Source organism: Chrysoperla carnea, chromosome X (genome assembly GCF_905475395.1).
Source record: "Chrysoperla carnea chromosome X, inChrCarn1.1, whole genome shotgun sequence".
In the NCBI taxonomy this organism is placed as follows: domain Eukaryota; kingdom Metazoa; phylum Arthropoda; class Insecta; order Neuroptera; family Chrysopidae; genus Chrysoperla; species Chrysoperla carnea.
Genome location: NC_058342.1, coordinates 21,641,825 through 21,655,565, shown reverse-complemented (window position 1 = coordinate 21,655,565; position 13,741 = coordinate 21,641,825).

The window sequence follows — 13,741 nt, the reverse complement described above, 5'->3', positions numbered from 1 at the left end:
TTTTTAGTAGTTGCATATCGTCATTTGTTACAAAAAATTGTAAATCTTTATCTTGATTATCTTTAAAATGGTACAATAGTTCATTTAAAGTATCGATGTCTTCGTAATATTTTTGCGTTGATAAAACTTGAATAATTACTGATCCAACAATATTTGAAACAAAAAACATTGTAAATGCTAACATAACAAATACTAAACGTATTGAATTCAATTGAAATGGAAAATTTGTGGAATTTGACGCATAATATGCATGCATAACGGATGAATTATACGCAAAAATTTCATAAAAATTTGGAAATTGTTTACTTGGTTTTAATATATATTCAAAATAAATTAAACCAGACATAAAAATATATAATGATACTAAACCAATCACAACGAATAGTATAAAAATTAATCCAAAATTATAAAAAAAATTTAAAAACACTGGCAATACTTCAGCTTTAGGAATAATTAAAGATAAATGTTCCAGATCATTTGATGCCTCAATTAATTCATATTTTTTATGAAAATTATTGAAATTTAATGAATTAAATTTTGAATTAAACATAAAATCAGTATCGTTATGTGTTACGTAGATTGCTTTTGCATTTAATTTGTCAATTATGGTTTGTATTATGTAACCATCTTTACCTGAAACATTTAAATTTATTAATAGACAGATCGTTTTACTAGCACAAAATTACATTCAATCGTTTTTGGTTCTTTTGTGAAACGTTTGTTATTCATTAGTAATTAATTATTTTAATTATAAGTAGTGTCCGACTATAGGTTCGGTTTCGGGTTCGGTCAGTTTCGGCATCAGTTTCGGTTTCAGCAGTAAACCTGCCGAACTTTCGGCCACACCGAAACTCTGTGTTCGTGAATTATCGCGCGTCGTTCGGCTAACTTTGAGTGAGTTCATGTCTGCTGAGTTTGCCGGCCAGTCCGGTGTTATTTTGTTGTGCCTTGATGTGTTGTGTTCTGTATGCGTTCTTGGATTTGGTTTCATTAATTTTAACCACTCAAACATTGAAACAACTGCCTGCTATCGCTATGATTTATTTGTGTTTGATCTTGAGATACTTGTTTGTTGATTTTAAATGTGAGAAAACACAGTATGAAAGCAAAATTCATTTAATTAAACTCAATTATTGCTTTTAATTTTATTTAACACGAGTTAACTGTCTGTATAAGTATAAAAAATAAGCCAAATAGTTAACTATCAACTGAGACAGATACCGAAGGTTCAGTTTCGGTAGAAATTCCAGTTTCGGTCGGACACTAATTATAAGTTTTATGAATAGCCAACATTATTTAAAATTGATTGGAAAATATACTTCTGGGTACTTATTCAATCTTAACATGAAAATATAATATACAGAATCAAAGTATTTAAGGAAAATTTTTTTAACACAAAATTTTACCATAATTTCCAATAGCCTGTATCTCTGCAAAAAATCATGGAATTTGAAAACTTGTACTTTCTAGTTTTGGAAAGTATTGCTCAAATTTTAACCACTCCTTACCGTTTTGCACGGAGAATTGAAAGAGTGAGAATTGTTATCCCTAAATTTTATTTAAAAGTTTAGAAGCGTACCAAAATTTTAAAAATTATTTTACAACAAATTTCTTAGCGCCACTCGAAAGTTTGTTTATTTTTCTTGAAAATGAGGTATACAAATTTCGGTTCGAACTTTTTGGACCCAGACATTGGCACTTCTGGGTTTAAAATCGTGTATCTTTATCCGGAAAATATGGTATTCATTCACCACAATTTGCCACTTGTTAATTTTAAGTGAGGTTAAGTAAGGTTATATTGGCTGCCCACGAAGGACACACTGAGGCACTATTAAGATACCATATATGTGTTTTACCACCTGTTCTGCTGATAATTTCATTTATCACCTCCTCAATTTCAGAGCCTGAGTGCACCTACTTCATGCATATACCATGCACTACACCAGCCCATCACAACTATTAATTAAATTAATTTTGTTGCGACGGCGAGAATCGAACCCGCTACCCTGGGCATACCGCGGACGGAATTAGTTACGCCTTAACCAACTGAGCTACCTTGCTAATTTTGTTTACTGAAATAATTTAAAAAAGCAAGCATTTTTGACGTGTAGTTCTTAAAATAAACTTGTATAAATTAATGATAATTTTTTGAATTTTACTATCCGGATTTCGGCCGGATAGCGGATAGTCACCGGATATCCGTTTCATCTCTATTTATAGTTTGTTACGGCTAGCCGTATGATGGTCTCTAAGTATTCAACTCTAGTATCTTCTAACGATAGAACCTACCATTATATTGTATAACTCGTCCATTGCTTTCATTTCGAACAGCATTTGTTTGAAACCATCGATCATACATTGTAATTTTAAAACGATGTTTATTCAAATTTTGTAATTTCAACATTAAACATTGTCGAAAATTATCACATTGTGTATTTAATTGTTTTAAAAATGGATTCCAACTAAATATTTCAGCTTGATTTGATAACACAATAACATTTAATAATTTTGCTGACCAGAATTCCTTTAAAATTTCTTCAATATTTTCAATAGTAACCATATACGAATAAATCAATAAAATTCGAACACGATGTATAAAAATATTTATTTTTAATAAATTCTTAATTAATGTATCAATATTGCCATTCGATGGTATTGTTAAGTGTATAATTAAAATATAATTCTCATTGTAGGTTAGATGGTAGCCTGCAAATATAGGACTCATTTTCTCTCTCTCAAAGGCGACCAATAAACACTCAATATTTTTCAAAACATTGGCCCGAAAAAAAAAAAACCGTTAAGCTGTGAAGTATCGTTAGTATCCGAGTGAAGCTTCGACTTCGGCACCTTCGGCTTCGGCTCGCAAAATTTCTGTAGCCGAAGCCGAGGGTCGTTTTTTTGATATGTTGCAAGGTAATTTAAAATACCTTTCCATATTATACAATCAATATAAACCTTTGATATTTAATTTTGAAAATCATTTATATTATTAATTGTAGCTTGTAGCCGCCAATCTTTAACAAAATTTCTTAGATATCCGATTAATCGGCTTCGGCCAGAAATTCCGACCTTCGCTCGGATAGTTTATCTTGTACGATACCTTTTGTCCGACCGAAAGTTCATTTCTGGCCGAAGCCGATTAATATGTTTTTTTAACCGAAGCAAAAGTTTCAGTCGGGCGCTAACGATCGTACTATACCTAATGTCCTTCGGTAGTACACTAGAAATAGTACAAGATATAGTGACTCTTTCGGAAAATTTTACTATTTTAGTATTATTATAGTTATTATAATAATCAAGACTTCTAACCCCTTAGCACTTCATTTTTTCTTTTTTATAATAATAATTACCAAATAAAAGGTCTTTTTAATCAATTTTGAGCATAAAAATACCATCATTATATTTGTCCGGAAAGTTGGTTTAAATACTCCACTGTGCGGTGGCCCATAAAATAATTTTAAATTGTGATACAAGCCGTCTTCGAAAGGTGATATTTGGCAAAAAATTCGTACGTCAAGACGGGAGGAGTCACTAGAAACTATTTGAAAGGTATATCCGACAAAATATTTCAAACAATGAGGAGCGCAAGAGTATTCATGCACCCAATTGTATAGATTGAATTATTTTCTGAAACTGAGGGATGGAAATTATTTACTGTCTCCAACTGTGTGGGATCTTCTTAGGTAGGCCTTCAATTGCTACTGTATTTTTAAATACAATAATTTTATAATTTTAAATACAATTAACATTTGATTTTTAGTCAAATTAGTAGCTATACTCGTCGAAGGCTACAAGTGATCTAAATAGAAATTCTGAACAAAAAAACAGCATGTCTAAAAAAATTTAGTTATTTTTGGTTAAATTTCCTGTCTAAGGATGTATGAGCGCCAGGCCAATTTTGGATAAAAGGCTTGATTTTTTTATATGAATTTGGACTAAGCCTAAATATATTCTGAAAATTTTAGAAAGGCGGTTGATTGTCCGATTATTTATATAAATAAATGATTTCATAAGTAGGCATATTTAACATTGGTTTTATGGTAAAACGGTAGATTTCTTGTTTTCACAGATTTCTCCAAAACTAGTCGGTGGAAATTAAAAAAAAACTTATAAGGAAGGTTTTTTTGTTAAAATTAGCATTGAACGCGAAAGTGGGGACACTTGAGTTTTATTAACTTCCGTTGTTTTAATTATATTAAACCCAAAATATAAAGTAATATTACTTACCTTCTAAACTACTAATTGATTCTTTAAATTTTTTATGGTTTTTGTTAAATAAGTTAACGTCAGTTATAATTTCAACTGGTTTATCGTTACTTTTAAAATTCAAATGAGGCATTGGTTTATAAATTAATAAAAATTGATAAATTTCATTTTTTAATAACTTTTGTTGTAAATGTTCCATTTCATAATTACTTTCATTTACTAGTAGTTCAAACTGTAAGGAATGAATCACAAAAGGTAAAGATGATAGGATAATGATTAATCGAAACATTTTATGTTATATTTATTTTAATTTTAGTTCGAATGAACTAAATAAAACATGTTTTGTAGTGAATGTTTTACATAATTTTAAAATGATACTATGACCCCTTTTAATAATAACTTTTATGTAGGTATGCATTGTTTTACTTTAATGTCAATTTTGATCAATATAGTGATAAAATAAAACTATAATAGAATTATTCTTTCTTTTTATTATCAGTACTTGGGTAAATTTAAATACTAAATTGATATACAAGTGGAAATCACAACTAACATAGTTAATTATTTAAATACCTTGCTATATCTAAATGTAAATAAATAATTGAAATTTTTATAAATAAATAAATAAAGAAAAAGTACAACGTTTAAAAGTGGACTCCACCAATAAATCCCAAACTGAAATAAAAAAGTATCTTAAGAACTCTGAGAGTATCTTTCCCTACTCCGATAAATTGAGACTCACAGAAATGAATCCCAGAGCTCCGACATTATAAGGCCTCGCAAAAATCCACAAAAAGATACCCCTTTAAGACCTGTAGTTTCATACATCGGATGTCCATCACACAAAATTAATAAAAGAGTTAATCTTTATATATAAGCGATTTACCACTGACTGACTCATCACAAAATCTACGAAAATATCGGTCCGATTAACTTTAAATTTCGCATACTTACCTCTTTCGTGACATAGATGTCCACTTAGAACGGATTTTGCGGAATTCCTATTCCAACGGTCGTAAAAAAGGGAACCTTTATGCCAATATTTAAAATTCAAGGACAAGTATACCACAGGATAAGTACCCTTATGGCTAATCCTAATGAACAGCCTTCGTTTCTACAGTTATACTTTCTTGGTGATGATAAGCGTGAACGGGACATTCGTTGTGGAATTTCCCCGGGCGTTAAGCCAGAATTGGACAACCAATTACAACAGATGCTACAGAAATACAACCGGTATATTATCGATTTCAAGACCGCTATAGATTCAGTTCCTATAAAGATCAAAAGGAGTTCAAAGTTGTTATCAATGCTGATAGAAAGTCCTCTGGAGAACACAAAGGTCGTTACAATGCCCCTCAAGCTGAAAAAGTTACTGTCCTTATTGTCAGTCAAGATTTCATCATCTACAGTAAAGACAATAAATTGGTACGAAGTAGCGAGACGCATCGTGCTTACGACGCTCTTCAATACCTTTTGATGTATTTCCGTGGAGAAGATAGTTATTGCATAAATATTCCAAACATTCAGAATTCTATATAGATCAATGGAACGTCGTGGAAAAAAAATTATGTGGTGCTCTTTTTGGCCGATATCCTTAGTTTTATGGTGGCAATTTTTTCGTGGTGTAGGCCTGCTGGAAAACCCGCCAATATACAGTATATCATGTCATGTGGAAATCTATGTATTCACTGAATCTACAATAAATATCAAATCGAAATTAAACATTTCATTAATAAAAAAAGTATAGATTAACATCCAAATGGTTAGGGTGCCCAGCGAAGCGGGCGGGAATCAGCTAGTTTTATACTAAAGTCAGAATTGAATTTTGAAAGAAAATTTGGCATCAAAAATTCGATTGAACTCACTGCGAAACTAAAAGACATTCAAATACAAAGTGGATACAAACTGGCATCATTAGATAGAGAGTGTAAGGAATCCTTACTAAGGATAGTCTCCGAGTTACTAGAAGAGAGGAATACAAACCCAATCAGGAAGGAAGAAATTGTGAACATATTAAACACCATTATTAAGCAAAATTATTTTTTATTTAACAATAAATTCTACAGACAAACAAATGGTGTGGTTATGGGTAGCCCTTTAAGTCCCTTATTAGCCTAAGTGTACATGGACAAATTGGAAAGGGTGATTTTAGATTCAGGCCAGGCAAAAGTTCATATCAAATTCTGGTATAGATATTTTGATGACATAATTGTATGCTTGAATGGATCTGACAGGCAATAGTACAACTTTGTCACATTCATCAACACCTTGAATCAAAGAATATAATTTACGTTGGAAAGGGAAACAAAAAACGAAATTTTTTTTCTTTGGCTTAAAATTTCAAAAAACAATCTAAAATTACAATTTTATATATATCGCAAACCAACACACACAGATATAACTATACCGACGGACTCTCTGTACTCAACAAACCATAAGTTGGCAGCTTAAATGCATTGCTACATCGAGCATTCAGTATTACAATCTCGGACGAAAATCTTCAAAAAGAATTTAACACGATCAAAAGTATAGCCTCCGATAATGTGCTGTTAGAGCATGTGCTGTGTCGTGCAAGGTCACTCTCGAGAACTCTTTACTTTATACCAGTTTGCATCGGACCGTGCTTGGAAGAAGACGTGTTTGTGTGTCATTTTTTATTTTTTCGACAAAAATGCAAGTATTTTTTTAAATTTTTTTATTAAATAACGATTGAAAATTTAATATTTTAATGATTTCTTGTTATTAAACATACTTTGTAGATTAACGTGATTCAAACCATATGTTAAGTTGTCACAATTTAGTGGAAAAAAAATTAAGATTTGTGAGGTAAATAATTGATATTTTTTTTTTTTTTTTTATGATGAAGATGGTACGTACTAAAAAGCAAAAAAGACAGAAAGGGGGCCATGTAGGGGAAGATATGCTTCGAGCTACTTTACTTCATAGAAATGGAAAAAGCTTATGAAAATCTGTACAAGAGTACATTATGCTACACTGTTTCGATACGTAAAAAATGTGAGAATATGGATGATGCATCTTTATCTAGTCAAAGATTTACTTCCAACTATGAAGTAAAGGAAACGTTTCCTACACTGTTTTGTATCCTACAAAAAACTGAAGTTCTATTATTAAATCACGGAAGTTATAAGTTCTTATAAATTCGGAGCTTCGTTCATGAGACTAAAAGTCAAAGACAATCTGAAATTTTACATGCCTCTGGAATGATTATGTAATTAATTTAATAATATTTAATTATTCATTTTATTAATGACATTTATTTACAATAATGTTCTTTTTTAGGGAAATTTCGCCGTAATTGTAGGGATTTTTGGTTGGAGCTCTAGGAAGAAAAAATTTTGAGAGTTGGGAACACTGCACAGAATGCCAACATACACTTGGAACCCAAACCCGCCAATACATTAGTTTTTGAGAATTCAATTTACAACTTTGACAAATAGGCTTTAGTTGATATATTATTGAAAACTGAAACTAATGTTGCTTATGGTTATGCTCTATTACCCTGGGAGCTGATGTTTTCAGACATGCCTCCAAACCCATTGTATAACTTTACTGAAAATCGAGATACGTCATATATGACATTTGTGAATGGTTATTGCAATGGATATGCACATCGAACAGTATCATGGAAAACATTATTGGACGCACCAGCTTTTAGCCATAAGAGGATAAATCTGGCAGTAGAGATAACAGCAAGAATTGGACCAATGTGTGTATTTAAGATACATTTACATTAGTGTCAACTGATATTAAACATTTTCTGGGATTCATAACCAGCCCACGAAGATTAAATGTGGCATTAACAAAAGCACAAGCGTTACTTATTATTGTTGGTAATCCACATGTTTTAGTGTAAATTTCCAAAATCAATATGCCGATCAATTGAACTACCAGCAAAAGAGCGCTACCTTAAAGTACTTGATGTGTACGCTTGAGTGAACAAAACAACGGGAAAAACGTATAAACCTTTCAAATACTTTAGTGTGAGAGAAGCTGAAGTTTACGACACTGTTAATTATCTCATATCTCTCGATCCAAAAAGCATTACATTCGCTAATTGTACTACTTATGTGAGACGTAAGTAATAATAAATGAAGTAAAATGAAAAAAAATGGAAAAAATAATTAAGTACGGTTTTTTGCCAATAAACAACAATCATAATATTCGCGGTCAGAATGATTTGAAAGGACAGATAGAGCATGTTTTGAATGTTATAGAAAAAAGGCATTCAAATCATCCAGTTGTCATAACCACAAATGTGGTTGCTCAAACGAAAGTATCCAAAGTTTATAATGTCAAACTAACAGTATGTATGAATTTATTTATTATTTTTACTATTTATTGATTTAATAAAATATTTTGTTAAATACATTAAGAAATTGATCTTAACAAGTTTATTAAATTTCCTTTGTTTAGTTGGATGATGATCGTCGAGTAAATCATTGCGTGTGTAGTTGCACAGCTGGATTGTCAAGAAAATGCAAACACATTTTTGCTGTTGTTAATTACGTCAATTCACCAGAAACAGCTTCATCTAAAACTAGTGAAAGTCAACAGTGGGGTAAACCATCCCAACGACAGTTGAAACAGTATCAAAAAGGAGTAAAAATTAGAGAAATATTTCCTCCACCGCCTTTTCATGAAAATGAGGTTTCAGATGTTAAAGTCTGTAAATTAGAATTTTTTATTTATTCTGATTCTCTTGTTGGTGTACCTCTTCAAGCTATGATTAATCTTGAAAAAGGGAGTAAAAAAGAGATAATAGCTGCTGAATCACTTGTTACGTTTATAAAAACAAATGAAAAAATTAATTCGGAGATTAAAGTAAAAAAATTAGTAACAGATATAGTGAGTCTTCAGTCGTGCAATCGAGTTTACTCCGTTGAAAATTCTGTAACTGAAAATGTATATAATTTTTACGTAAGCGAAGTTTGTTGTGATATTGACAAAATAATTGATATAAGTATTGAAACTTTACATCAATCAAAATCAGATGAATGGTTTAAGCAGCGCGTTTTGAGAATAACAGCTAGTAATGCTCATAAATTAAAAGGAGATCGTTTTGACGTAGATAAAGTTATTTCTGACTTACTAACTCCTAATAAAGTCGAAACGTCTGCAATGGCATACGGTAAAAAAATGGAAAATACCGCTTTGAAAGAGTATATAGGACTAATTAGTCCAACACATCATGTTGTTAAAGTTGGATTAATCGTTAACATATATCAACCTTGGCTAAGCTGTTCACCTGATGCTGTGATAGAATATGGACCAAATATTTGTCAGAAGCGGCTAGTTGAGATTAAGTGTCCTTATAAGTGCAAAAACATACCAGTGTATGATCGACAAAACAATGTATGTAATGTGCAATATTTAAAATTGGATGAAAACGGTATGCAATTTAGTCAAACACATTCAATTTATTTACAAATTCAAGTGCAAATGTATGTGACAAATATTGCATTTTGTGATTTATTTATTTACTCACCGATTGGAAGTATTTTGATTACTGTAGCGCGTGATGATATCTTATTACAAAAAATTATTCCAAAGCTTGAAAATTTTATTTTACTCATTATATCGAAAAATTAATATTGAAGTTTAAACAGTGAATTTTATATCAAAACTGCAAATATAAATGATAGAAAATAATTACGAATTTTATTTGTTGAAATGTATTGATTATTATTTTTAAAATGTAAAAGATATAATATTGGTAAGAAAAAAAGCAAATACAACCAAATGTACTCAAGTAAAAACTTATTTATTTTAATGTATGTTAGTATTATAATAATGTTAACAATGAAAATAAATTTTTACGTTTATAAAAAGAGTACAAGAACCTACTGAAGGTACATACATTGGGTCAAGAATACCTCTTGATGAAATTGACATGCACACATTACGAGTAAACTTTAGGAACCCAAAAGATGTGATCGCGTTATTGAATAGAAATTATGGATATGAAATGGAAGCAAACTCTGACATTGAAAATAGAAATCATCGACATAACGGAAATACCGGTTGACCCGCGGTGAAAATGTCTTTTACCCATGCCTCACCTGAAATAATGTCAAATGACACAGTAAACACTATCAGGAAGAATCAAGGGCAGACTTGCAAGACTAGTATCTTATATGCAACATGTCACGACGCTTCACTGGTACATGAGAAATCTTTACAGATAGTAGGACTAAGTAGACATACTGATAAGGTTTATATCGTCTCTGACAAGTCAGCAGAAGCAGTGAAATTTACTGAAGGACTCAAATTGGATACTGATTTTTATGAGCATATATTACGAATGAAAAGTATCATCATCAACTGAATATTAACTATGTGTGCTCAAGCGCTACTTAAGACAAATCTAAAGGTCGTTTAAGTGGTGGCCTTCTGATTTAAGTAATAATGATTTTAATTCTAAAATGTTAGCTAAAACAAGCTGGTGTATCAGGTGTAGTACTTACAACTGCATATAGTATTAAGTTTATTGTCATGGCCGCAAACACTAGCTTTCAATTGAACTGTGGGAAAATTTTATGATAAAACCTGTGGTATCAGCTCGTGGTTCGATAAGTGTTGTAATCTTGCAAAGCGTAATTTAAAAGCAAAATTAACAACGTGTAGATATGGTAAATTTGCTAAGGAAATTAGAAAAGAATGCGCAGCGGCTAAAAAAGAATATAGAATTCTTATTAAGAATAAACAGCGATTACATCAACAATCTATTACTGACGATCTTTTTAATGCTAAAGATACGGCTCAGTTTTGGATTACGAAGATTATTAACGCTTTTCGTAGCCCTGGCCGCAAACACTAACTTTCAATTGAATTGTGAGAAAATTTTATGATAAAATCTGTAGTACCAGTTTGTGTTTCGATAAGTGTTGTAATCTTGCAAACCGCAATTTAAAGACAAAATTAACTGCTTTGGGGAAAAGGATTTCGAGCTATTGGTACTATTCGTGACAATAGAACCAACAAGTGTTCTTTACCACCTATTGCTGATATCAGAAAGAAAGATAGGGGTTATTATGATTATTTTTTCGATAATTTTTCATCTTATCGATGAAACAATAATTTGCTTCTTGTGAGTTGGAACGACAATAGTGCAGTTATTTTGATAACGAACTATGATTCAATTCAGACAACAGTTCAAGTAAAGAGGTGGTCTGCAAAAAACAAAACCAATATAATTGTAGAGCACCCAAAGGTGTTTCAATCATATAATCGATCAATGGGTGATGTGGATCTCTTGGACCAGTCAGTAAATAACTATCGTATAGCAATTCGTGGGAAGAAGTGGTGGTGGGTCCTATTTACGCATATGATAAATGTTACTGTAGTAATCGCATGGAAACATGGTAAATAAAAATGAAATAATGGCTAGACTTGATAAGCGAGAAAAAACGGATCACTATTGAGAGACATTCTATGAAGAATGATAAAATGAAGATAATTGTGAAAGGAAATCAGTTTTTTCGGTTTGAAAATGAAGGACTTGAAAAGAACACACTCTTAAAGAGAGGTTCAACTTGGAACCATATTCTAAGGAATCAAATTGAAGAGATTCCTTTGATTCACCCAATCAGCGCCGCTAAGAAAAAGGATGTAGATGGGCTCCTCACAACATTATTTGAAAAAGTGTGGAAAAATGAGGAGAGTCTGCAGTGGTATAAGAATATTGTTTGTCGTGGAGATTGTCCTACAGTTTTAAATGATGACGATGAAGACAATTTCTGTAATTGTCTAGAAGCAGATAATGCTATTCACGTTTGACACAATTTTCAATATTTTCAATTTTTATGTTAATTCTAATGTTAATTAAATGCTATTCACGTTTGACATAATCTTCAATATTTTCAATTTTTATGTTAATTCTAATGTTAATTAAATGCTATTTACATTTGACACAATTTTCAATTTTTATGTTAATTACATCTTAATATTATTCTCATTGAAAACAAGACTTCTTAATGCTCCAGTCATAACCACACATGTCCTCATTTAGGATCATTCATAAGCTCACAAGTCCAACCAGTCCAGACATGTCCACATGTCCACATGTCCAATTTTAAATATCTTTTATTTAATTGACCATTCAGTTTAGATCTATAGTTATTGAATAAATTGATTTCTAAATTCAATATACTAATTGTCATATTTTTTTAATAAGTAACATGTGTAGAATTACTGTTATTTGTGTTGTCGTTCTTACTCATAATTTCTTTTGGGTGGACATGTGAGCTTTGCATGCCACCTCCTCAATTGAACATAACCCTAAATTATCTGAGTTATATTTGACATGTTAAAACCCGGTGAATACGATTGATAAAAATGGAGTATTTTCAAAGTCAACCATGTTGCAGCTGAACGTTACCATTACACTAATACTTAAAAAGGAAAGCTTACAAATTGAAAATATGATGAAAGCAGAGGCGTTGATGTGTGGTCTACAAGGTTAAATACTAATGTGCTCGCCCGACGACATCAAGCCGTTTCGACTACCAAATGGCTCGTTAAGCATTAAAAGCGCGCACACAATATACTCGGGACGCCATCTATGTTGGATACCATTTTAATATCATTTTTACTGTATATTATAAATTAAATAATTTGTTGTTATTTAGTATAATTTTATTAACTTATATAAGTGCTTCGTATGTAAACAATTTTAATATGAATAACATGAAAAAGTTACTAAGACCAGAACGATTCAACGCAGACGTGAGCAGAAACTGAAACAATATGGAAGCATTGGGCAAGAACGATTGAAAAATACTTACGAGGTATTACAGACATCAAGAAAGAAAATAAACACCTTTACTGTAAAATTACGTAAGTTTGAATATCTATCAATTCATTAACGATTGTACAACCTATACTGAAGCCATTACTACATTGGAAGCACTTTGCATAAAGAAACTTAATATCATATTCGCTAGACATTGTTTGTCCACTCGAAATCAACAAAGAGAAACCGTTACTGAATACTTACAGACTGTAACCGAAGATTATCGAAAAGATATAAAATATTGCCAACTAATATATATTCATTGAATTTAAATCTTTAAATTTGAAATTATGAACACTTTTTAATGCTAAAGATACGGTTCAGTTTTGGATTATTAAGATTATTAACGCTTTGGCCGCAAACACTAACTTTCAATTGAACTGTGGGAAAATTTGATGGTAAAATCTGTAGTACCAACTCTTTGCAAATCGATGTCTATTTAGACAAAGATATTTCGTTTCAAGAGATAACGGACGGTTTACAAGCGCTTAAAACGCATAAAGAATGCTATGTACATAAGCAACCGAGTCCAGAATGAACTGATGGACATTTGTAACGATCTGATCGTGAATGGCAAAATCGATCGAATTATAAATCTATGTTTTTTTTTCTTGAGGATGACACACTAGCATACCAGACATTGCAGGAATATTACAAAATTCAATTTGCATCCGATACCTAGATAAATGCGACGGCAAGTTTATCATTCGTGAATATTTTTTG